This window comes from Giraffa tippelskirchi, chromosome 11, assembly GCF_054371585.1.
Source record: "Giraffa tippelskirchi isolate mGirTip1 chromosome 11, T2T-mGirTip1v1.2.pri, whole genome shotgun sequence".
Taxonomy (NCBI): domain Eukaryota; kingdom Metazoa; phylum Chordata; class Mammalia; order Artiodactyla; family Giraffidae; genus Giraffa; species Giraffa tippelskirchi.
This window is the reverse complement of record NC_137285.1, coordinates 11,897,057-11,923,183: the sequence shown is the minus strand read 5'-3', so window position 1 is coordinate 11,923,183 and position 26,127 is coordinate 11,897,057. Positions and strand designations below refer to the sequence as shown.

General features: G+C 46.8%; 1 long non-coding RNA gene and 1 other non-coding gene across 2 annotated transcripts; both read left to right on the top strand.

Moving 5' to 3' along the window:
• The first annotated feature begins 3,228 nt into the window (after positions 1-3,228).
• On the top strand, positions 3,229-3,301 carry TRNAR-CCU (transfer RNA arginine (anticodon CCU)). Its single transcript has one exon. It is a non-coding gene; the product is annotated as a tRNA-Arg (tRNA).
• Positions 3,302-17,520: 14,219 nt separating this feature from the next.
• Positions 17,521-22,211, top strand: LOC145527177 (uncharacterized). Its single transcript, XR_014069554.1, has 4 exons — positions 17,521-19,223; positions 19,462-20,093; positions 20,579-20,645; positions 22,069-22,211. It is a non-coding gene; the product is annotated as an uncharacterized LOC145527177 (long non-coding RNA).
• Positions 22,212-26,127: the final 3,916 nt, after the last annotated feature.

The window sequence follows — 26,127 nt, the reverse complement described above, 5'->3', positions numbered from 1 at the left end:
ACCTACTGTACAGCACAAGGAACTATATTCAGTTTCTTGTAATAACCTATAATAGAAAAGAATCTTAAAAAAAGAATATCTATACACACACGTGAAACTGAATCACTTTGCCATACACCTGAAACTAACACAACATTGTAAATCAACTATAATGAAAGAAAGATAAGATATTAAAAAAAAAACTTTCCTAAAATTTGAGATCAGAAAACCAAATTGCTGTCAATTTGCTAAAAACACTAAGCAGAAGAGGACCATTACATTCAGAATGAGTAAAGAACAAGGTCCTACTATATTGCACAGGGAACTGTATCCAATCTCTTGGGATAAAGCATAGTGGAAAAGGATATTTTAAAAAAGAATGGATGTACGAGTAAAACGGAGTCGCTTTGCAGCACGGCAGAGATTGGCACAACATTGTACATCAACTATACTTCAATTAAAACACACACACACATACACAGACACACTAGGAAGGAAGTGGAAGAGTCTCTCTTTAGCAGCTTGCCTGTGCAAGGGCGGTCCCGAAGCAAGAGGAATTGCCTTTGGCTGGGAGATTGTTTTCTGGGCTCTTTTTGGAAAAGAAGTCAAATAAAGTTTTTGAAAATTGTCTTCAGAGGCTTCCAAGAAAACTCAGTCCTCTGACCAGAGCAGGAGGTGCTGTGGCCTTTGCTGGGCAGGAGCCACCCAGGAGCTGGGGAGGGAGTCAGGCCAGTTTTGGCATGAGCTAGCCGAGCCCAGGGCAGAGGAGGTCAGGCTCTTGGAGATGCCAGTGGACCACCCCAGGCAGGCAGGGCTGCCCTGCGGGACTCACAAGTGGCTCATTCTCTCCGAGACGGCTGGCACCGGGCGCAAGAGGAAAGGTTGGAGACTGTGTATCTTGGCAAAGCGGGGAAGAGGGTCTGGGAGATAGCTGTTTCACAAGGTGGGCCTTTGCATCTGCCATGTGTGTAGGTGAAGGAGCGATTCCAGGAGAGCCCCCAGAGGATTGGAGCCATCTGTGGAGCAGAAATCTGAAAACTTCAGGACCTAAGTCGGTCAGTCTCTCCTTTTAGAGAGAGAGAGAAAGGGAAAGAGAGAGAGAAAGGGAAAGAGAGAGAGAGAAAAAGGGAAAGAGAGGTAGAAAGGGAAAGAGAGAGAGATTCTGGGAAGGGTGGGAGACGTGGTATCTGGATGTCAGGATCCTGCCAACTGTCCAGACCTCAGTTAGAAAGCAGATGCGGGAGACCACGTGACATGGGCACATGAGAGCTTAAGACTTCGTAAATATCTCCCCCTCTTCAAAACTAGGGCTTGAATACACCCCCACCAAACTACTATCTTCTGATACCTTTAGGAAGAAAATTAGGCCGCATCTGGAAAATACGTCCCACTGGTCAGTGTATCACCACCTAAATACTAGAAATAGACTGTGTAGTTTGATGCATGATACAGCGTGCTCGGGGCTGGTGCACCGGGATGACCCAGAGGGATGGGATGGGGAGGGAGGTGGGAGGGGGGTTCTGGAAGGGGAAAACATGTACACCCATGGTGGATTCATGTCAATGTATGGCAAAACAAATACAATATTGTAAAGTTAAAAAATAGATAAATAAACTAATAAAAAAAGTAGACTGTGTAAAGGCATGTCACCAGCATGTAGTCTATAGGTAAAGCTTATTTTATCACGATTCTATGTATTAAAGTGTTAGTCGCTCAGTCTTATCCGACTCTTCACGACTGCATGGACTGAAGCCAGCCAGGTTCCTCTGTCCATGGAATTCTCCAGGCAAGAATACTGGAGTGGGTTGCCATGCCCTCCTCCAGGAGATCTTCCCGACCCAGGGATCAAACCCAGGTCTCCTGCTTTGCAGGCAGATTCTTTACCGTCTGAGCCACCGTGGCTTGTTACTTTCCACTTATAGGATGACTGTTGCCTGGGATGTTTCTGGGTTTAGCACTGGAAGCCTCCTGTCCTGGGTCTGGGAAAAGTGGCTGGGCTGGTTAGTCATCCCAAACACACACACACACACACACACTGTTCCTATGCCACCCCTGATCTTTTTAAGGATTTTGGTGGTTTAATTGCAAAACTTAGTCCCACATCCTTTTGGACCTGTTAGCCACCATGGGGAGCCCTATGTACATTCCATAAAGGTGATAGACATGGCCAAAGCCCCGCCCACATCCCCTTTATCCCTGATGCATCCACTCCCGAGTTGCTTCAGGAGGCTCACAACCACGCAACCTTCCCTGAGAAATTGAACTGGACTGAGTCAAGCCACTTCACCCAGATAGACACCCCTGGGAGGCTACATATCCTCTTTCTACTGGGGGCAGCCAATAATTGGCGGACATGGGGGCAACTCTGTAATGCAAGTGATGCTCCAGAGTGCTCTGAGGGTCAGGCCGAGGCCAGACTTCACCTGGAACCACACCCGGCCTGGGCCCCTGCCCCTGCCCCCTCCTGAAAGCTTCACTCCCCCTCCCAGACCCCAGGGGTCTCTAGCAACCAATCAAGTAGCTCCTGAATCCCTGCCTCAGGCTCTGCTTCTAGAAATTCTGACCTGAGACCATGCCTATGGCTGGGTTCGCGACCTTTGGTGTCATCTTTCCTGCCACAGTATCTCTGGAAGCGCTGCCCTTCTTTCCATGGCTAAATCCAGCACTGAGGACACCAGCGTCCCTCACCTGCCTGACCACACAGTCTGCTCCCGGCCTCTCTGCCTCCACTCCTGCCCTCTGCAAGTCACTCTCCTGTAAATAGCCAGAAGGGACTGTTAAAATTAAAAAAAAAAAAAAAAAACTGTAAATTTCTGTTCAAGGTGCTCCTCTGCAATCCTTCTGGAATTCAACACCCTTTGTGAGCAGGGGTGGGGGAGGGGGGGCGGAGGGGAGGGATGGGAAGAAAATGTCCTCAACCTGATTATAAGAAACCCTCAGCAAGTGTCAGGCTTGTTGTTATTCAGTCACATAGTCATGTCCGACTCTTTGCGACCCCATGAGCTGCAGCACGCCAGGCCTCTCTGTCCCTCACCATCTCCCGAAGTTTGCCCAAGGTCATGTCCATTGCATCGGTGATGCCATCCAGCCATCTCATCCTCTGACACCCTCTTCTCCTTCTGCCCTCAATCCTTCCCAGCATCAGGGACTTTTTCAATGAGTCGACCAATGATGAGGGCTTAATGATGGAACACAACAAGCATACCCCATTCTCCCTAAGATCTGGATTAAGACAAAGATGACAGGACTTCCCTGGTGGTCCAGTGGATAAGACTGTGTGCTCCTGATGCAGGGGACCCAGGTTCGATCCCTGGTCAGGGAACTAGATCCCACATGCCACAACTCAAGATCCAATGCAGCTACACAGATATTTAAAAAAAAAAAAAAAAAGAGAGAGAGAGGGATGGCCACTCCTGCTGCATCTATTCAACACTGTACTAGAAGCTGCAGCCAAGGAATTAGACAAAAAAAAAGAAAGGAAGGAAGGAAAGAAAGGAGGGAGGGAAGAAGGAAAAAAAAGGGAAAGAAAAGAAAAGGCAATAAGATTAGAAAGAAAGGCTATTTCTACTTGTGGATGACACGATCTTGTGGGCTACATGGTGGCTGAAGTCCTAATCTGCAGCACCTATTGATTTCTGTGGCCAATTTCAAAGTGTCACTATGACCTTCCTGAGTTTGGAAATGGGAACGACAATATCATATCAGGAGGTGACCTCACCATTCATTGTGATCCTTCCTCTGAAAGTTCTTCTCCAACTTTCACTTACACAGTGTCTGGCACGGAGCAGACGTTCAATAAATATACATCAAATTGGAGGGAAAAACACTTCTATGGCTTTCTGTTGATTTTAAGTTAAAATCCCAAGTCTTTGCTGCACAAGTCCCTGCGTGATCTAGGCCCAGCCCACCTTCCCAGCTTCATCTGGAACCCTCTCCCCCCTCACTCACTGCTCTTGGTTGCATTAACCTCCCTTCTTTAATCTCCCTTCTCTTCCTCAATGATCTGAGTCCTTTCCAACTCAGGGCCTTTGCACAGGCTGTTTCCTCTCTGCAGAATGCTGCTTTCCATTGAGCTAAGTCTTACTCAGCACTCAGGTCTTGGTTTAATGCAGTAGTACTCAACCGGAGGGCACCTGTCAATGTTTGGAGACATTTTTGGTGCTCCCAATTGGTCACTAGCATCTAGTGAAAAGAAGCCAAGGAGGCTGCTCAACCTCCTCCAATGCCCAGGACAGCCCCCTAGTCCAAAGAACTATCCAACCCCAAATGTCATGTCGAGATGGAGAAACTCTGGCTTCTGCTCAGACCTCCTGCCTTGATCACCTTATTAACAGAAGGACATTTTCCCTGGTTCATCTCTCATAATATTATCTCCTGCTATTCTTTCTCCTCTTATCACTTGAGCAAAATTTGGATGAAGCCCACAGGAGACAGTCCAGGCTATTTGAGAAGGTACTTGGGATGCTCAGAACGGACTAAACCGCTCCCAGTGACATCAGGTTCGCAGAAGCAGGAAAGGACACTAGAAGTCTCCTGCCATGTGATTTATTAAGGAAGTGCTCCAGGAGGAAGCAACAGGTGATGGGGAAGGCAGAAGGGGGATAGGGAAGAAGCCAAGTCAGGCTGAGATCTCCACAAAACCTCAGCTTAGGCTGATCCTGTGGGGAGCTCGGGAGCATAAATTTTGCCTCACAGCTTGTCTCAACTCATCAAGGCAAAGAAATCGAGCTTTCACACTCCTGAGTCGGTCGGTTGATAGCTAAGGGTGGTGCCCAGGGTGTAGTCTATCTCCTGGTATCTCAGCACTCTGGCTTTGCAAGCAGAGCAGTGGGTAGCCTGGGAGCAGGCTTCCAAAGACAGCTCCAGGTGCAGCTTTGAGGAGCAAAAGTTCAAGCAAGCCAGAGGATGTTCACACAGAATATGTCAAAAAAAAAAAAAAAAAGTGAAAGGAATCTGAACAGGGCATTGATGATGCATATCTGCTGAAAACCTGGCGGTCTGGTTAAAATGAACAGGCCCATGTAATTTTTTCTGGTCTGTAAGTGCCAGATCCTGTTTATACATCCCTAGCTTCCAGGGGCTGGCAGAAATGGACCAGCATTGGAGAGACCCTCCTGGGAGCCGGAAGCTGTGACATGACTCAAGGAGGCTTTATTCATGCCAAACCCTTGCCCGCAGTTCTTGCCGTTCATGCTCCTTCCATCATGAAAGGTATCAGGCTTCTCCCCCTTTTCGTGATTTATGTTTCAACAAAAGCTGTTCATAAAAAGAACATCTGTAAATCAAATCCACTTGACTTAATCAGCTCGGGTATGCTTCTTCATGTCTGCCTAAAACTGTTCTCCTCTGAGCAGTAACACGTCTCCGATATTCAAGAATTTCTGAACCTTGTTTTCAAAATGCTACATGCACCTGAGATTTTTGTAGAGAGGATCTGTCATTTTGTTTGGTGATCCGCACGGCCCATGACCCAAAACACATCTGAAAAGAGAAGTTCCTCTTCTTGGCAGCACTGAAATTACTATTTTAGGGTGTTTATTAGTCTGCTAAGGCTGCTGTCACCAAGTACCACCAACAGGGTGGCTGGTACAATTGAAATTTATTCTCATGGTCCTGGAGGTTGGAAGTCCAAGATCAAAGTGTCAGCAAGGGTGATCCCTTCTGAGGATATGGAGGAGGTCTGTTTGTTCCTGGCCTCTACCCTGGCTTCTGGTGGGTTGATTAGCGATCTTCAACATTCCTTGGCTTGCAGACATTTCACTCTGATCTCTGCCTTCATCTTCACGTGGTGTTCACCTTGCATGCACGTCCATGTCCCATGTTCCCCTTGGTAGAAGTACAACAGTCATCCTGGATTGGGGGCTCGCCCTGCACCAGCATGACGTCATCTGATTATATCTGCACCCTATTTCCATTCTGAGGGACTGGGGGTTAGAATTTCACAATGAGAAAATCTGCAAAATACATTTCAAGAATGTCTTTTTTTTTTTTTTAATCGTGCTGGGTCTTTGTTGCTTCATACAGGCTTTCCTCTAGTTGCAATGAGAGAGGGCTACTCTCTAGTTGTGGTGCTTGGGCTTCTCACTGCAATGACCTCTCTTGTTGCAGACAGGCTCTAGGGCACTCAGACTTCAGTAGTTGCAGCACATGGGTTCAGCAGTTGTGGTGCATGGACTTAGTTGCCCTGTGGCACGTGGAATCTTCCCAGACCAGGGATCAAACCTGCACTGGCAGGCAGATTCTTAACCACTGGACCACCAGAGAAGTCATCAAGGATGTCTTAAAGTCAGGCAGGTGCCATCTTGTGTTGTCAGAGATGGTGTCAAAGCAAAGGATGGCAGGAGTGAGTTCACTTGGGTGGAGAGCTGGAGGGGGAAGGACAACAGGTGAGGTTGACCAGTCGGCTGTGGAGAGCACGCACCAGCTCAAGCCCACAGATTCTAGGGAGAGTGACATCCAGGTTCTCAGATTCTTTGTGCACTTCTTCTATCTACTCAAACCCACCTCTTACCTCTGCCACTGATGTGGGGACTGGTTCACCAATGCACAACCTAAAAGTGGGAGGCAGTTAACAATCATGAGGTCACCTTGACCAGTGGCAGATGGGAGCCGATGGAGAAATGCTTCCCTCCTTCATGTTGTGGGCAGATGCTTCTGAGAGGCATTCCATGAGGCTTCCTTGGTCCTGCAGCAACCACACCAGTTGCCTGTGCATGCGTGTGTGCATGCTAAGTTGCTTCAGTCAGGTCTGACTCTTTGCAAACCCATGGACTGTAGCCCGCCAGGCTCCTCTGTCCATGGGATTCTCCAGGCAAGAAGACTGGAATGGGTTGCCATGCCCTCCTCTCGAGGATCTTCCCGACCTAGAGATTGAACCTGCATCTCTTACATCTCCTGCATTGGCAGGCAGGTTCTTTACCACTGGTGCCACCTGGGAAGCCCCACCAGCTGCCTGTAGCCATGGCCAAATCAGTGGCACATGCCCACACTGGCTCTCCTTCCTTCTCTGTCCCTCATTCCTCCTCCCTGGCATCACTTTCCAAGCCAAATGCCTGCACATGAACCCTTGCCTCAAGCTCTGCTTTCAGACACAGGCTGAGACCACAGGGACAGGGGAGAGGGCTTCTCTCTGGTGCCATCTGCATGTCCCCTCTATGAACTGATGAAGCTCTTGGAGGAGAGAACTGGTGGGAGGAGAGAGGTCTGGCGGCCGCATCCAGTCCCTGAAGGCAAGCCACTGACCACAGCTTATCAGGAGCTCAGGAGCATCGGTAAAAGCCCAAGGGGCCACTGAAATAGGGGCAACTCTGCAGTCCATGGGGTCGCGAAGAGTCAGACACAACTGAGCGATTTCACTTTCACTTTTCACTTTTATGCATTGGAGAAGGAAATGGCAACCCACTCCAGTGTTCTTGCCTGGAGAATCCCAGGGACGGCGGAGCCTGGTGGGCTGCCGTCTATGGGGTCGCACAGAGTCGGACACAACTGAAGCGATGCAGCAGCAGCAGCAGCAGCAATTTCCTAAAAGCCCTGATGTGTTCCACAACCATTGTATGTAAGCTGCTTCTTCCCTAAAACCCCCTCTCCTCCAAAAATCAGAACCACTCTCTGTAGTGAACAGGCTTCCCTGGTGGCTCAGATGGTCAAGAATCTGACTGCAATGCAGGAGACCCAGGTTCAATCCCTAGGTCAGGAAGATCCCCTGGAGAAGGGAATGGCTACCCACTCCAGTATTCTTGCCTGGAGAATTCCACAGACAAGAAGAGTCTAGAGGGCTACAGCCCATGGAGTCACCAGAGTCAGACACGACTGAGCGCCTATCACTTTTTCTGTATTGACCACTTCCAAGAGCATCATCCCTCTAACAGCAAGAACTCACAGTCCTGCAAGCCAGGGCATAAGATTTTGAAGCCTCACTGATCAGTGTGTGACCTTGGGCAAGTTCCTTCGACTCTTTGTGCCTCTGTTTTCTCATCTGTAAAATAGGGATGTTAACAGGGCAAGCTTCAGAGTGTTGTTGCAAAGTTCATGTGAGGCCAAGGCCTGCCAGGCGATTTCCTGTCTCTCCTAGTTTCTGGTGAGCACGCAATAAATAAAAACAATTTAAGCCGTTTCCATGGAGAGGGTTAGTGACCGGAAGGGCACACGAGGGAGTCTCCGGAGTTGGGGGAGGGGGTAGCTGGGAATGTCTGCTTCTCCATCTGGTTTCTGGTTCCATAGGCACCTTTAGTTTGGGCCCATTCACTGTGTTGATACGTGCATTCTGCTGTGTGTATGCTGTATTTTAATAAGACACTGAAAGCCAAAAATAATATAAAATAAAATAAAGACTCCCCTGGCGGTCCAACGGTTAAGACTTGGCCTTCCAATTCAGGGGGTGTGAGTTTGATCCCTGGATGGGGAGCTAAGATCCCCCATGCCTTGGGGCCAAGAAAGCAAAACATGAAACAGAAGTGATATTGTAACAAGCTCAATGAAGACTTAAAAAAATGGTCCACATTCCCCCCCAAAAAAAATCTAGATAAAATAAAACAAAAAATAACCCGCTGCTGTTGGTAGTAATGTTACAGAACCTAGCCTGCAGGAGATAAAGGGAGAATTCTTGGCTTGAGCAAAAATCCCAGTGGCTTTGCTTTGGGCCTATGGAGTAGCAGCCCAACCCTCCAGTTAGGACCAGCATGACTTCTACATCTCCAGATCTCAGTTTCTCCACTAATCAGATGGAAAAGCAATGTGTGCTAAGCCGTTTCAGTCATGTCTGACTCTTTGTGACCCCATGGACTGTACAGGCTCCTCTGTCCATGGGATTCTCCAGGCAAATATACTGGAGTGGGTTGCCATTTCCTTCTCCAGGGGATCTTCCAGACCCAGGAATCAAACCTGCATCTCTTACCTCTCCTGCATTACCAAGTGGCTTCCCTACCACTGGCACCACCTGGAAAAGCAATACTCCTTGCTGAATTTCAACATCTTTTGTGGTTCTCCATTTTACTGATGGGAAAACTGAGGCTCTAAATAGATCATTACAAATCAGTAGACACTGGGACTTCCCTGGTGGTCCAGTGATTAAGGCTCTTCACTCCCAATGCAGGGGGCCCAGGTTCAATCCCTGGACAGGGAACTAAGATCTTGCATGCTGCAACTAAGACCTGGCACCGCCAAATAAGTAAATTTAAAAACAAAAAAATCAGTAGGCACTAAAGCTTTGGAGAATAGGCAGATGCTCATTCCCTCCAAGACCTGGCTCTAGGAATACCAGCGGCCCTAGTAGCGGCAACAACAGCTGGCATTTATGAGCTCAAACTGGGAGCCAGGCTTCTGTTCTAAACGCTCTTCCTTTCTCAACCCATTTTGTCCTCACGCTAATAATCCCCATTTTGCAGAGGAGGAAACTGAGGCATGGAGAGTCAAGGTCCCAGAAGCAAAGCCCTTGCTCCTAACAGCCTCTGCAGCCAAGCCCTCGCGGCTGGGTGGGTTGCTCCTCGCTCCCGCCCTCCGCCCGCCAGCCAGCCGCCACTCCCCCCGGCCTTCCTCCCCTTCCCCCATCAGTGCATTTAGCCAGGCTGGGTCCTAGCCAAGTCTCCGCTGTCACAGCGTTCTCATCTTTGATCACCAGTCAGCGTTCTTGAAGTGCCGAGTCTCCCAGATGTTGGGCTGATCAAAGGCAGCTGTTGCCCGGGACCCTCCCCAGAGCGCAAGATTATAGACGCGCACGGAGGGGAGAGGCGGGTGGAAGCGAGGGACGCACACGTGACGGAGGGAACCGCGCAGCCCGCGGGGCGGGGCTCGGCGGGGCGATGGGGGACCCCTGGCCACTGTCCCCGCAGGTCTCAGAGAGGCCCGGCCCTGGGCAGAGATGTCGATGCCCGGGGACAGATAGGCGATGGGCTTAACTCTGAAAAGGCGGAAGCTTCAGGGGCCCAAACCTCAGAAGCAGATCAGAGGCAAAAACTTCAGAGATTAATGTGGAGGTTGCCAGTAGCTTTTATAATGACAGTAATTCCCTGCAGTTACATGACTCGCCCCACTAACTCTATCTTTTCTTGCAGGTCGTCGAGAGCTGCATTCTGTGTTTACAATTAATTAAATAAAACAGAGCATGAAACAGCATGTACCAGATAGTCCTGTGAGTTTTTTGTTGTTTTTTTTTTAATACAGTTACAGGAACAGAATAGAGGCGCCTACACCAGAAAACTTACAGTGGTCGCATCTGGGTTGGGAGAAAACATTTACTTTTCATCTTCTTTCATCAGTTCAACAAAATGGATGGGTGTATTCTCAAGGAATAGTACCTAAGATTTAGTAAACGTTTGCTGGATTCCAGAGACTGGCTTATATCTATTTTGCAGAGTTAATATATGCTATTTTTATAATAAGAATTTTGGAACTTAAGCAAAATATAAAATCGCGTCGCTACATGCATAGCAATTTCCTAGAAGATAATATAGCTATGTAGATGATAAGTGGACAGATGATAAGGGCTTCCCAGGTGGCTGAGTGGCAAATAATTTGCCTGCAATGCAGGAGACCTGGGTTTGATCCCTGGGTTGGGAAGATCCCCTGAAGGAGGAAATGGCAACCCACTCCAGTATTCTTGCCTGGGAAATTCCATGGACAGAGGAGTCTGGCAGGCCACAGTCCATGGGACTGCAAATGATAGAGATAGGTAGATAGGCAGATGAATGGATGGATGGGTGGATGGATACATAGATAGATAGGTAGACAGACAGATAGGCAGATGAATGGATGGATGGGTGGGTGGATACATAGATAGATAGGTAGGCAGATGAATGGATGGATGGGTGGGTGGATGGATAGATAGATAGACAAGATATACCAGGCTAGAAAAAAAATGAGCTGAAATACACAAGGAGCCCCCAGCACCTGGCAATGTGGCAGGCAGCAAACCCCATCTTGTCCCAGTTTCTGTTTCCCGTGGAGAAATAGAAATGTATGCTGTGTTAGAAAAGCTTGTGTCCCCATCCTCAGAAACCCCAAGGCCACAAACTCTAACTGAAAATTAACTCCAAACTCATCACTTCCTAATTGTCTTAGTACATTTTTCTGATATATGTGCTCTTGTGGTTACTTCTAGCTGGTGGAAATTTTGAAATCATTAATTTCATTAAAGCTTCACCCTAGCCTACACCTCTTTCTTTTCTTTTTTATAAAGTCATTTAAAATTTTTATTAATTTATTTGACTACACCATACAGCATGTGGGATCTTAGGGACCACATCCCCGCCCCCCCCTTGCCCCTGTGGTGAAAGCAGAGTCTTAACCACTGGACCACCAGGGAAGTCCCTAGCTGGTGGAAATTTTATATAGTGGTGCTACGGTGCATCTCGTCCCAACTCCACATACAGTGACATTGGTACACACCAGCCACCAGGGACACACTTAGACCATGGTAACTGGCACATGCTACATGACAGGGTTTTGTTTTTTCTCTCCAAGAGCCATTGTGAAATGTTTACCAGCACACACTGTAGTCAGTGGTAGAGCCAGGATTCAAAATAGACAAGCACAGAACCTGTACTCTAACACCTTCACTGAATCACAGTCACCCCAGCCCCAGTTAGAGTTCCACACCGTGTCCTCTAAGCCTGGCTTCTAAGCCTATAGTGCTACGTCTTCCAGGAACATAAAGAAATAAAAGGCAAGTTTCACATAAGCAGAGAGACATCATTCCATGGGGAATGAAAGGTACATGAATTGCATCCTGTTCTATTGATGCTGCAGGCTTTCAACAGTGGTCCCAGCCCTGACCCCAGCCCTCTCGGGGGGGATGGATGGTGATTGTCACAGCTGAGAACTGCCCGATGTTTGAGAGGATTGTGGAGCACGGAGGCATGCCAAGGAACATGCAGAAGAACCCTTTAAGAGAGTTATCTCACAGATGCCCACGGCACATGTTTGTACATTCAGATATATTTAGGAAAACTCAGCCACTTCATTTTTCTCTTTCCCCTCATCAAGACCCATCCAAACATCACGTGAATCCTGAGCCCTGAGAATAGAAGGGCGAGCTGAAGCCCACCTCTCGTTCTTCCTCACTAGGTACTGTATTTGACTCCTGTCCCCAAATATTTCCTAAGACATAAGCACAGCTGTAGAGAGGTTGCTGCTGCATAGTTTGGAACACAAGAATGATGTCCTGGTGCAAGCAGCTGACTTCACAGGGTGCCAGGAACCATGTGTGGTCGACGGAGGTTGAAATTAGATCTACCATATCACTTCCCTGCCCCAGATCTTAATGGGGTAGCCCAGAGCCCTTTGATGAATGTTCAAACACCCCAGCAAAGTCAAGGTCCACTCCAAGCATCTCAGGCTCTCAAATGCCATGTCCTTCCGCTTCTCTGTTCAACACACACACACAAGTTGTTGACCATCCCTAGAGGTTTATCTTCTCTGAGCAGCCTGGGGTTCTCCTCTGTCCACCAAAAGAAGTGATATTCAAAATATCAAATCAACTAATCAGGATGGCCTTCATCAGTCTACAAATAACAAATACTGGACAGGGTGTGGAGAAGTGGTAACCCTCCTCCACTGTTGGTGGGGATGTGAATTGGTATAGCTGCTATGGAGAATAATGGAGAATATAGCTGCTATGGAGGTTCTTAAAATTAAAAAACAGCTAAAACTAGAGCTACCATATGATCTAACACTTCCACCCCTGGGCACGTATCCAGAGAAAACTCTACCTCAAGAAGATATATGCATCCTAATGTTCACAGCAGCACTATTCACAATAGCTGAGACATGGAAGCAACCTAAGTGTCCATCAGCAGACGAATGGGATAAAGAAAATGTGGTACATATATATGATGGAATATTACTCAGCCATAAAAAAGAATGAAATAATGCCATTTGCAGCAGCATGGATTGACCTAGAGATTGTCATACTAAGAGAAGTCAGTCAGATAAAGACAAACTTCATATGATATCACTTATATGTGGAACCTAAAAACTGATACAAATAACTTTATTTAACAAGCAGAAATAGACTCACAGACATAGAGAACCAACTTATAGTTACCAAAGAGGAATGGGTGGGGGAGGCATAAATTTAGAATTTGGGATTAACAGATATACACTACTATATATAAAATAGATAAACCACCAGGACCTCCTGTATAGCACAAGGAACTATATTCAATATCTTGTAATTACCTGTAATGAAAAAGAAGCTGACAAAGAATATATGTAAGCTGAATCACTTTGCTGTACACCTGAAACATTATAAATCAACTATATTTCAATAAAAATTTTAAATTAAAAAAAATCTAACCATCAAGCCTGGGATAAACACCCATCAAACCTGACTTTGACTCAATCAGAAGGGAGTAATTCTAGTATAAACAACTGGGCTACCCATACCAAGCATCTCTGCCTAGCCTCTCTGCCTAGCCCTGCCTCATCACAGGGCTGGACCACAAGGGTCTCTTTCTCTCTCTATTGCCTCATGAAGAGTGTGAACAAGTGGAGAATAGGAACAGTGTCCTACAGACTTGCCCAGTCAACATCTGCTGTGTGCCGAGTAGAATCCTGTCTCACTAGCGAATAGCTCTCTGCTCTTAGCCTAATCTGTGAAATGGGTCAATAAAGACACATACCTTGTGATTTGGCTTAAAAGGAGCAATGCACATGAAGTGCTTAGCATGGTTAGCATAATCCATTAGTAACTGGTAGTTTCTCATTATTATTTTGTGTGTTTTGGCTTTCTGGGCTCGTCGACTGAAAAGGGAGTTTTCTCCAGGATGGAAGGGAGGTGAACTGGGTGGTGTCGAGGTGCCAGCTTGGTAGCCCACTGCTCAGCGTTGATGCTCCAAGGCTGGAGTCTACCCATCCCTCCATCCTGCCCCCCCTGAGAGCATGAGACCAAAGAGGAGGCTGATCAATCACTGGGACTTGAAAGGCCAGTTGGCTTTCATATACCGCGTCCTCCCAATGTTTCTCTTAGCTCCATGCTAACACCCGTTTGTTTAGAACTCGCAGCAAATACATCTCAGAGAGGACTTTGATCCCTGGCAGCTGTGTGAGTGAGGCGGGGTCCCAGGGGCAGACAGAGTCTGGAGAGGAGGCAGGCTGGCCTTGCCTCTCTCATGCCCTCTGGGCTTGGCACGTCATCCTCCAAGCCCCGCCCCAGCGTGATGTCCTTGGAAGCAGAATCAACAGCAAAAGCCCAAGCTCCAAAAGTCAGAGTCTCAGGTTCAAATTCATCTCTGGCACTTTCCAGCTGTGTGACTGTGGGAAAGTCACTCATCCTCTCTGGGCATCACTTATAAAATGGGCATAACTATAGTTCTCGAAGTCAGTAGTTTGCACAGGAATAAATAAGATCATGCATGGAAAGCACTTGGGATGAGATAGGAGTTTAATAAGTGTTTAAAGGAGCAAATATTTTGCCTCTGCTTGTGAGAAAGACAGCATGACAATGTAATTAAAAGCACAGGGTCAGGGGCCAGAGATAATCCTACTGTCTAGCTGTGTGACCTTAGGCAAGTCACTTCCCCCTTTTGAGCATCAGTATCCTCATCCACAAAGTGGAACTCTTACTAAGGCCTCCCTAGTAGGGAAGGTTCATATGAAAATAAACCAAGGCAGCACCTTAAAGTGCTTAGAACCGTCCTCAGCACATTGTACTCACTCAAGAAACATGACCATTGTCATCATGATGTGGAATAGTAGTATCAGGTGATGTTGTATGACCATTCCCACTGCATCCACCTCTCTGAGCAGATTTCTATCATGAAAGGATGATAATGATAACAAAGGACTCACAAATCTGGGGAGGGCACTGTGATAAGGCAATCCCACGAGGACAGATGGTACAATGGGTCATGGGTCATTTAGGGTTAATTTCTTTTAAAATCAGGGCAAAAAGGGACTTCCCTGGTGGTCCAGTGGTTAAGACTTTGCACTTCCACAGCAGAGACCCTGGGTTCAATCCCTAATTGGGGAACTAAGAACCTACATGCTGTGTGGTGCAGCCTAAAAAAAATTTAGTTATTAATAAAATAAGTAAAATCAGGAGAAAAAAATGAACATAATAGTAATGAATATCAAGTTGTGAATCCAGCCTGGATTATATTTATCTTTACACCAACACAGTCATAAAATATGTATGTGACTACTGCAATAGTTATATGAGTAGGTATATTGTTACATATCATATATGTATAACTATATATAACATATGATTGTAGATGTGTATATATATAATATATGATATATATGATATGTAACATACTTAGTCATATAACTATTGCAGTAGTCATATATCTATTTTGTGACTGCATTTATGAAAGTGAAAGTGACGTCACTCAGTCTTTGTGAGTCTTTTCGACTCCATGGACTGTGGCTACCAGGCTTCTCCGTCCCTGGGATTTTCCAGGTGAGAATACTGGAGTGGGTTGCCATTTCCTTCTCCAGGGGATCTTCCCCACCCAGGGATTGAACCTAGGTCTCCCGCATTGCAGGCAGACGTTTTACCCTCTGAGCCACCAGGGAAGCCCAACTGCATTTACATATAACATATATATGATATATGCTATCTAGTATGTGTTGTACATATGTATATATATAAAAATATATCTGTCTGTTAATATATGTGCAGTTATATTTACATATGAAAAAGGGTGCAAGTGTTAGCCGCTCAGTCGTGTCCGGCTCTTTGCGACCCTGCGAACTGTAGCCCTGCTAGGCTCCTCTGTCTTTGGAATTTCAGGCGAGAATACTGAAGTGGGTAGCCATTCCCTTCTCCAGGGGATCTTCCCAACCCAGAGATAGAACCCAGGTCTCCTGCAATGCAGGTGGGTTCTTCACAGTCTGAGTCACCAGGGAAGCCACTATATGTTATACATATACATTGGGTATAACATATAATTATATACATAAATATATGTATCTTTTACTATGCACAGGAGATATATATATGTATGTATACACACATATATAGGGGCTTCCCTAGTGGCTCAAACAGTAAAGAATCTGCCTGCAATGTGGGAGACTTGGTTCAATCCATGGGCTGGGAAGATCCCCTGGAGGAGGGCATGGCAACCCCCTCCAGTGTTCTTGCTTGGAGAATCCCCACGGACAAGAGGAGCCTGGTGGCCTACAGGCTTTGCCGTGGGGTTGCAAAGAGTCGGACACAACTGAGCAACTAAGCACACACACAGCACACATATACAGAGATACATGTGTGTATATATATATATATATATATATATATATATATATATATATATATATAAAACTGTGTTAATGGCGGAAGCGGTCGTCTTAAACCGTGTCCAAGTCCCAGAGGAGTTAGGAGTCCTGAAGTGGGCCTGATGCTGGTGTGGACACTAAGGGCTCAGCCCGGCTGGAAGTGTCTGGGCAACTACACAGATCACACCTCAGAGATGTCCTCTCTCACCAAGGGACAGGGAACCTGGGACATGTATCCATCTGCTTCACTCAGTGAGAATAATCACAAGAGCCTGCCTAGTGCCAGGGTGTGTAGGGCCTGCAGCTGCAGGAAGCTCTCAGAGGGGAGACGGGGCTGCAGCAGCAGTCTATCAGATGTCAGTGCCCAGGGAGTGTGCGTGGACATCAACGCCCTCTGTTAAGAACATCACTGTTTTCAGTTTCTTAGGTATCTTCCCAGAAGTAGTCTAAGCATATATAAGCATATGTGTGTGTATTTGATATATTGTTACACAAGTGGTACCCGCATTAAAAAAAAAAGATACATTTTAAAAAATGGATGCATTTATGAAGGCATCATCAAAACACTTGTTATAGCAAAAATAAACATGTACATACAATACGGTCTTTAAACCAAAATGGAATTATACTCTACATACTGTTTGGAACACTGCTTTCTTCCTCTGATGAATATATGTTAAACATCTTTTCATGGCCTTCTTTTTAGGAGTTAAGTGAATATCATTGTGTAAGAAAATTTCAGAGTTTTAAATATTTTTTCTTAAAGTTTTAAACAATTCTTGATGGTTGGCCATTTCTAGAGCTTTGATTTTTCACTATTATAAACAACACATACTCAAAGCTTTCATACGTGGGTGAAATAACTTCCTAAATAAGCTCCAAGAAATGCAGCCACTGTGGAAAAGTCTCCTATGTGGTTTCCAAAAAAATAAGAGTAACAAGTTTGCACCATTTCTATCAGAATATTATAGAAGGTCCATTTCCCAACACCATCACCAATACTGATTATTACATTATTTTTTTGTGCCAAGTCGGAAATAAGTTAATCAGTAAAGATATATTCCAGAAATGTTCCAGAGGCACCATCATGTGAAGTCTGTATGTTGTCCTATGAAAGAGAGGACAATCCTCCAAATTATGGGGCCCGTCCTAGGAATGGGCAAGCTCGGCTGCAGGGCACAGACTCGGCTGGCTGGTTATGGTCCATTGACTCCCAACCCCGCCCCCTTATCCGTCCTTCACCTGCCTGTTGGACTCAGCCAATAGGAGGCACCACCAGACAATCGGAGGCGGGACAAAGAGCAGAGAGGTCCCACCCACGCCCAGCCTGCACAGGTTCAGGAGACGGTGGTTGAGTCTCACTATGCCCCATAGCTCCTCTTCAAGTAGTTCATGGTCGCCGCACTCCCTCTACCTCTTCACTCCTGCAGTAGCAATGCCTCTGTAATAGTCTCCTATGGCTGCTGTTAACAAATTACCACAAACTTGATTTAAAACAATACACATGTACTCTTTCACAATTCTGCAGGTCAGAAGGCGAAAACCTGGGTCACTGAGGAGACTGTGAGGTGTCTGTTGAGTCGTGCTGCCTCTGGAGGCTCTGGGAAGGTTCCGTTCCTTTCCTCCTCCATCCTGGGGGTGAGGGGTGCTGCCAGCATTCCTTGGCTTGTGGCTATATAGCTCCCATCTTCAAAGCTGCATCTTAAAATCAGCCTCTGCTCCATCTCACATTGCCCATCTCTATGGGAATCAAATCTCTCTCAGCCTCCCTCTTTTAGGTTCACACAGAACTCTAAAAATACTTAATAATAGCTGCAAAGACACTATTTTTTCTTTCTTTTTTTCCCCCACATAAGGTAGCATTCTCAGTTTGCAAGGATTTGTTGTTGTTCACTAAGTTGTGTCTGACTCTTTACAACCATGGGCTGCAGCACACCAGGCTTCCCTGTCCTTCACCATCTCCCAGAGTTTGCTCAAACTCAAGTCCATTGAGTCGGTGATGCCATCAAACCATCTCATCCTCTGCTGCCCTCTTCTCCTTTTGTTTTCAATCTTGCCCAGCATCAGGGTTTTTTCCAATAAATTGGCTCTTCGCATCAGGTGGCCAAAGTATTGGAGCTTCAGCTTCTGCATCAGTCCTTCCAATGAGTATTCAGGGTTGATTTCCTTTAGGTTTGACTGGTTTGATATTCTTGCTATCCAAGGATTCTCAAGAGTCTTCTCCAGCACCACAATTCAAAAGCATCAATTCTTCAGTGCTCAGCCTTCTTTCTGGTCCAGCTCTCACATCCATACATGACTACTGGAAAAACTATAGCTGCTGACCTTTGTCAGCAAAGTGATTGCAAGGATCAGGGCCAGGATACCTAGTCAGCGGGGCCATTTCTCAGCCTGCCATGGGCTCCACTGTTGCAGCTCTGGTGTCTTTGGTCTGTCAACTAAAAATAATATTCACAGTCTAATAAGAGTTGAGAGTTATGTTTCATTCAGCAGGAATTTGGGGACTCCAAGCCCCAGAGAAATGCTCTGAGGAGGTAATGAGAATAGATAGGTTATATAGAAGTTTTGCGACAAAGGGTAGGTAGCCTGAATGTCAAAATAGTATTGTCAATTAAGGAAAATCAGTTATCTTAAGGAATTTAGCCTTTTCTATTTATGGAAAGGGCTTCCCAAGTGGCTCAGTGGTAAAGAATTCGTAGGCAGGAGACACAGGAGACGAGGGTTTGATCCCTGGTTCGGGAAGATGCCCCTGGAGGAGGAAATGGCAACCCGCTCCAGTATTCTTGCCTGGGAAACTCCATGGGCAGAAGAGCATGGTGGGCTACAGTGAATGGGGTTGCACGGGATGACTGAGCAACTGAGCATGCATGCAGACATGCATGGGAAGATGCAAGAGTCTGGGCTCACTGAAATCATTCCTTTGATATGCGCCTCAGCTACCTGGGGCCAGTATCCTGTGTTTTCACATCTTGAGTTTCCTCCGGCTCAGCACTCAAGGGAGTGGATACAGTCTGATGGCTGCTAGATGGCAGGTATTATTTCCTGAGTTCCCTCAGAGCCCACCAGCTCACCTCCAGTGGTGGAATCACTGCTGACTGGGACATCCTTTGTTTACTGATGTGGCAGGAGATATTCCATTTATCAGATCCTTGGCATCTCCTAACCCTGCCCATGACTCTAGTCAGTCTCTGTATCCAATGTCTTCAAGACCTCCAGGGTCTTTTCTCTGCTTGCAACCCTGACTAGCAGTGTCCTTTTTTGCCTTCCCAGACAGAATGTTCCCTCTTGCAGTCTGCATTTGGACAGCTTTCCTGCACTTCCTCTGGGTTCAGACCCATTTATTTATCTGGAAATATTTACTGACAAACCGTAGCCGGCAGCTCCGTTGAGCAGGCTTCCTCTGGCAAGGAGGCAGTGTTCTGTCTCCCTAATGGGGCGAAGTCAGGAATAAGTCCCATCCATTGTGACCAGGTTAGGCCCATATGTCTAGGGCTCCTGCGGCCCAGTGGACAGTGTCCTTGAAACCTTCCACTTTGAGTTCAGGTTCACAAAGATTTTCCCCCTTGTTCTCACCGCCCTAAACGTGTTTGCACATGATCCTCTGGCGCCACTTGCTGGCCAAGCTCTAGAACTGCAGACAGATTTCTAAATGGGCTGCGCAAAGACCAGATGAGCAGAGAAGACTCTTGATTAAGATGGGCTTCCCTGGTGGCTAGGTTCAATGCCTGGGTTGGGAAGATTCCCTGGAGAAGGGAACGGCTACCCACTCCAGTCTTCTGGTCTGGAGAACCCCATGGGCAGAGGAGCCTGGCAAGCTACGATCCGTGTGGTCACAAAGAGTTGGACAAGACAGCGACTTTCACTTACCTGGTGGCTCAGTGGTAAAGAATCTGCCTGCCAATGTAAGAGATGCAGGTTTGATCTCTGGGTCAGGGAAATCCCCTGGAGGAGGAAATGACAATCCACTCTAGTATTCTTGCTTGGGAAATCCCACGGACAGAGTCCATGGGGTCACAAAGAGTTGAATGTGATTGAAGTGATTTAGCATACAGGTACACATGAGGGATCTTAGCTCCCCAACCCACCAGGGATGAAGCCCACACCCTCTGCACTGGGAGGGAGAGTCTTAACTACTGGACCACCAGGGACTTGCCTCTTCTAGCCTGATGGTTCCTCATCTAGTCTGATGGTGGCTGGATCACTCAGGCCCCACCTCAGTCGCCTTGCAGAGTTCTCCCTTTGCGTCCATGTTTCCACGTGGCTTCATTATCAGGACACCAGCCTTTGTAATGAGGGCTCACCCTGTATCTTAAAAGATCTCATCTTGAGATCCTTCTCTTAATGACATCTGTAAAGACCTCATTTACAAATAAGGTCACATCCACAGGTTCCCAGGATGTCAACATATCTTTTGCACAGGGGGATGGAGGAGGACATAACTCAGCCCCTCGCAGGTGAGAACAAGGTTGGCACAGCTGAGTGGAGGGGGAGCAGTGGTCAGTGGAGGGACCTCATAGGACCTTGAGGCCGAAGTCAGGAAATGAACTAGCTTTTCAAGCCCCTCCTCGGTGATCCTCTTGGGCAGTCAGGTAGCTGTAACCGGGGACAGTGGAGTGACCAGGCCGTGTGTCTCTCCTCCTGCAGGTTGACCTGGCCTTGTCCTCAGGGTGGGCGGGGTTCCCAGAGAGATGGCAACACGTGAGCCCCCTATCATCAAGGCTCAGACATAGCCCCGCCGCTTCCGCCCCGTTCTGTTCATCAGAACCAGTCCGCCAGCCAGCCCGTCCCGATGCAGGAAGGGGAAATGGGCTTTCTCTTGATGGGAAGAACTTTGAGTCTCCACACTGAGGATGGGGAGAAGGGAGGGAATAACCAAGGTTATCCTTACACTTGCTCCATCACAGCCAGATTAGAATCGTGGCTGCATGACTTCTGAGCTATGACATTCATGCCTGGACACCCAGCCCAGGACACGGTTTGCTGCCCTGCATACAGAAGCAGGTGTTCAGAAAGACCACACACCCCCAACTTTTTCCTGCACCAAGGGGAACATCCTTCTACACCATGTTTTTTGCCCTATATAATATGCCTTGGCGATTATTCTACCTCTATAAATACTGATCTCCTTCATCCTTCTCTTTTAATTTTCAAAATATCTTTTTAAAGAGATAGTTAATAGATTATTTTAGCATCATTTTCAATGTACAGAAATGTTGTGAGAATATTTGAGGTCCCATGCACCCTGCATCCAGTTTCTCCTACCACGAACATTACTCTGGTACGTTTGTCACAGTGAACCAATCCACCGTGATATACTGGGTTGGCCAAAAATTTCATTTGGGTTTTTTCGTTGGATCTCAAGAAAAACCTGAATGAATTTTTGGGCCAACCTCATATTATTACTAACAGAAATCCGCCCTCTGTTTGGATTTCCTCAATGCCCCGCCCCCGCCCCGATGTCCATTTTCTTTTCCAGAATCTCATCCAAGATGCCATGTTCCAGTTGGTCAACACGCAGCCTTCAGCTCCTCCTGGCTGTGATGGTTTCCCAGACGTTTCTGGTTTGGGTGACCTTCACAGCTTTGGCGAGTTCTGGTCAGGGATCTTTGTAGGCTGTCCTCTCATTGGAGTTTGTCTGATGTCTTTTTTTTTTCATAATCAGATGCCTCGTGTGCAAGAAATCAAGGTTCCACTTTCTCTCTTCCCTCCATCCTCCAACCCTTCTGAGATCTCTCCCCACCTCTGGCCCCTCCCTGCCAGGAAGTGAGTTACTGCAGGGTCTAGACAGACTTCTCACTGCCTGGGAACTTTTGTGAAGGCAGCGTGATTGATGAGAGTCAGTTTAGATTTACCTGCTTTTTTCTTTTTAATCCCCAGGTGTAATCAGAGAGGCCAGCCTGGTAGGGTCCAGGTGCCCCTGAATTATATCTGCTGGGAAGGAAAAGGAGGCAGCAGACAGAACAAGAAGGCAGGAAAGCAGGAAGACTAATAATAAAGTTACAACGTAGCTGTTTATTAAATGCATCGGGATATACAGGTTCTTCCTTTCCTGGACATGTGGGGACCATATTTTTCCAGTCCAGAGTTGGGCCGTGTGATTAGCCAAGAGCATTCCATTTTCTTTTAATACCTTTGAAAGGCCTTCTGATTTGTGAATTTCTTGATAGAAGGCTACATTTAGTTGCACATTTTAATAAAGGCAGTTCATGAAAATAATAAAAGAAAAGTACATGAAACCAGGCCTGGCTGGGAAACCTACACTTGCCCTCTCATAAAAGGCTAAGATCTCAGAGCTCCCTTGTAAAGCCAGCTCCGGCTGCCCCACCAGGGTTGTGGAGTGCAGCAAACAACCCCCTAATTGTCATTTAATTAAAGAGCACTTTCATACCCATCAATAAATAACTGTTGAATAAATTGAATGTCTTGGAAACACAGTGACCCGTTGTCACCTACTCTAGACTTGAGGGTCCATTTTTACATTGGGGTGTCTGTTTTCTTTGAAACACACAGTATGTCTTATGTAGACAGTCTACGTAAGACATGGAGAGGGTGAAATATGACCTTTGGAGTAACCTGCTACCAAGCAAGTAAATCCTCAAGTGATATGTTAAACAGACACGCCCACCTCCTACTCCCTAGAACCTGTAAACGTGACCTTACTTGGAAAAGGGTCTTTATAGACATCAACTGAGGGATCCTGAGATGAGACTATTCTAGATTTAAGACAGGCCCTAATGAACATGTGGACACCAGAGGAGGGAAGGGGGATGAATGGGGAGATTGGGAATGACATATATACACTACTGATACTATGTATGAAATAGATAACTGAACCTACTGCATAGCTCAGGGAACTCTAAATGCTCTGTGGTGACCTCAGTGGGAAGAATATCCAAAAAAGAGGGTATATGTGTATACATATAGCTGATTCACTTCGCTGTGCGTGAGTGCTCAGCCATCTCCTCCTCTGTGTGACCCCATGGGCTGTAGCCACCAGGCTCCTCTGTCCATGGGATTCTCCAAGCAAGAATACTGGAGTGGACTGACATGCCTTCCAACCCCAGGATCGAACCTGTGTCTTCTGCTCTGCAGGCGGATTCTTTACCACTATGCCATCTGAGAAGCTCCTCACTTTGCTATACAGTTGAACCTAACACAATATTGAAAAGCAACTATGAGTGTGTGCTAAGTCACCTCAGTCATGTCCAACTCTTTGCGATCCTATGGACTATATAGCCCGCCAGGCTCCTCTGTCCCTGGGATTCTCCAGGCAAGATCTGGAGTGGGTTGTCAAGCCCTCCTCCAGGGGATCTTCCGGACCCAAGGATCGACCTACATCTCTTTACATCTTTTGCATTGGCAGGCAGGTGTTTTTTAACCATTACTCCGGGAGTTGGTGATGGACAGGGAGGCCTGGCGTGCTGCGATTCATGGGGTCGCAAAGAGTCGGACACGACTGAGCAACTGAACTGAACATCACATGCGAAGCCCCCAAAAACAACTATACTCCAATAAAAATTACTTTAAAAAGAAAAAAGATGGGCCCTACACCCAATAGCAGGTATCCTCATGAAACAAAAGAGAGTGAGATGGATTTGATTCAAACATGAAGATGGAGGCAGAGATGGAGCGATGCAGTCACGAAGCCAAGGTTTCCCTGGAGCCACCAGAAGCTGGGACACTAAGGAAGGATCCTTCCCCAGCAACTCTGGGGGCAGCGAAGCCCTGCAGACACTTTGATTTTGGATTTCTGGACTCCAAAACCGTGAGAGAATACATTTCTATTGTTTTAAGCCACTAAGTCTCTGGAAATTTGTGGCAGGTGGTAGGAAACCAATACACCCCAAGATCCTATGTCCACTGCCAAAAAAAATGCACAAGCTACAAAGTAGAAATTGTGTTTTCTTCAGAAGACTTACTGAGAACTTAAGCCAAGGAGGTTAGGGCTTCTCAGATAGCTCTGAGGCACTGTTCCAAAGAGGTAAGGGAGGAGCCAGGATACATAGGACTTTTTGACTGGAAAAAAAAGTTGAATACAAAAGATTACTGATAATCACAAAAACAGACATCTTAGATTAACAAATTTAGCAATTTTCTATGTATGGAAAGATGCAAGAGACTGGGCTCATGGAAATTATGCCTTTGATATCTTAGCCACCTGGGGTCAGGATCCTGTTTTTCTCCATCTTGAATTCCCCTCAGGGGGTACCTTTAGGGGGCAGCTGCAGTAGCTGATGGTTTTGCAGCTGCAAACACCGTCTGTTTACTGAACTGGCAGGCAATATTCTTTGTCCACCTCTGTCACATAATATAACTTAATATTTTACAGCTCTATGACTCTGAGCAAGCTGCTTTTCTTGTCTACAAAATGGGCTCAGTTCAGTTCAGTTGCTCAGTCGTGTCCAACTCTTTGTGACCCCGTGGACTGCAGCACGCCAGGCCTCCCTGTCCATCACCAACTCTAGGAGTTTACGCAAATTCATATCCATTGAGTCAGTGACGCCATCCAACCATCTCATCCTCTGTTGTCCCCTTCTCCTCCTGCTTTCAATCTTTCCCAGCATCAGGATCTTTTCAAATGAGTCAGCTCTTCACATCAGGTGGCCAAAGTATTGGAGGTTCAGCTTCAGCATCAGTCCTTCCAATGAACAACCAGAACTGATCTCCTTTAGGATGGACTGGTTGGATCTCCTTGCAGTCCAAGGGACTCTCAAGTCTTCTCCAACACCTCAGTTTAAAAGCATCAATTCTTCTGAGCTCAGCTTTCTTTGTAGTCCAACTCTCACATCCATACATAACTACTGGAAAAACCATAGCCTTGACTTGGCAAAGTAATGTCTCTGCTTTTTAATATGTTGTCTAGGTTGGTCATAACTTTCCTTCCAAGGAGTAAGCGTCTTTTAATTTCTTGGCTGCAGTCACCATCTGCATTGATTTTGGAGCCCCCAAAAGTAAAGTCGGCCAATGTTTCCACTGTTTCCCCATCTATTTGCCATGAAGTGATGGGACCAGGTGCCATGATCTTAGTTTTCTGAACGATGAGTTTTAAGCCAACTTTTTCACTCTCTTCTTTCACTTTCATTGTCAATGGAACATTCTAAGCAATGGCACCCCACTCCAGTACTCTTGTCTGGACAATCCCATGGACGGAGGAGCCTGGTAGGCTGCAATCCATGGGGTCGCAAAGAGTCGGACACGACTGAAGCGACTTAGCAGCAGCAGCAGCAACATTCACAGGTGATGCTCAGTAAATGATTCACGGTACCTGGCAGCCTGTCTGAGCCTCAGCCCATGTCTCAAAGACAGGCAAGATTTCCTAATCCTGCCCCCATTCACAGGGCCACTTAAAAACTCAGTAATAAAAAATAAAACAGAAAAGAAAGCGAAAATGATTTCTGTTTAAGCACAGCTCAAACACTGCTCCCGGAGAAGGCAATGGCACCCCACTCCAGTACTCTTGCCTGGAAAATCCCATGGATGGAGGAGCCTGGTAGGCTGCAGTCCACGGGGTCGCTAAGAGTCGGACACGACTGAGCGACTTCACTCTCACTTTTCACTCTCATGCATTGGAGAAGGAAATGGCAACCCACTCCAGTGTTCTTGCCTGGAGAATCCCAGGGACGGCGGAGCCTGGTGGGCTGCCGTCTATGGGGTCGCACAGAGTCGGACACGATTGAAGCGACTTAGCAGCAGCAGCAGCAGCAGCAGCAAACACTGCTCCAGCGAGTCAATTCCCTGCCAATGTTACGAACCAGCGCCCCCTGCCGGCCTAGCCATTACCTTGTCCTATCCAGGCGCCGCAGAAAAGCCTGCGCCTGAGCAGAATGCAAGCACTCAGGCCCGCCCCTTAAAAGGTGTGACTTCCTCGGGTAGCTCTTTGGCCACGCCTACTTCCGTAGAGGCGGGTTACGTCTGGAGCACGTGACTTTGTTCCGT